Below are 504 nucleotides of genomic sequence, written 5' to 3'. Positions count from 1 at the left end.
ACACACACACACACACACACACACACACACACACACACACACACACAGAGAGAGAGAGAGAGAGAGAGAGAGAGAGAGAGAGAGAGAGAGAGAGCGCTATCTAGAAGTTTGGATTAACGATTGTAGTTCCTATCAATTTTAGGTACTCTCATGCACTGTAGCTTGCTCCCCAGCACTAACTAGGAGACAGGTTTCGACCAATTCAAGAGAAAGAGCAATGTTTTAGGACAGTGCAGAAAACAGGCCTGAAACACTGTTGGTACTGTTATAACTTCATGCAGCCCTTCCTGAGAAAATTCTCAGCCTGTTCTCGTTTTGCTGGAAGGGTCTCTAAAAGGTAGACAAGAAAATGGCCTCATTCATTCATTCATTCATTCATTCATTCATTCATTCAGGGAACAATAGAGGAGTGTGTGTGTGTGTATGTGTGTATGGTGTATATCTGTGTGTAGTGTGTGCATGTGTACCTGCATGTACATAGGGTGTGTTCTAGAAGACTCTGGG

The sequence above is a fragment of the Grammomys surdaster genome, unplaced genomic scaffold, assembly GCF_004785775.1.
Source record: "Grammomys surdaster isolate TR1022 unplaced genomic scaffold, NIH_TR_1.0 137, whole genome shotgun sequence".
Lineage (NCBI taxonomy): Eukaryota > Metazoa > Chordata > Mammalia > Rodentia > Muridae > Grammomys > Grammomys surdaster.
This window is presented reverse-complemented; position numbering follows the sequence as displayed.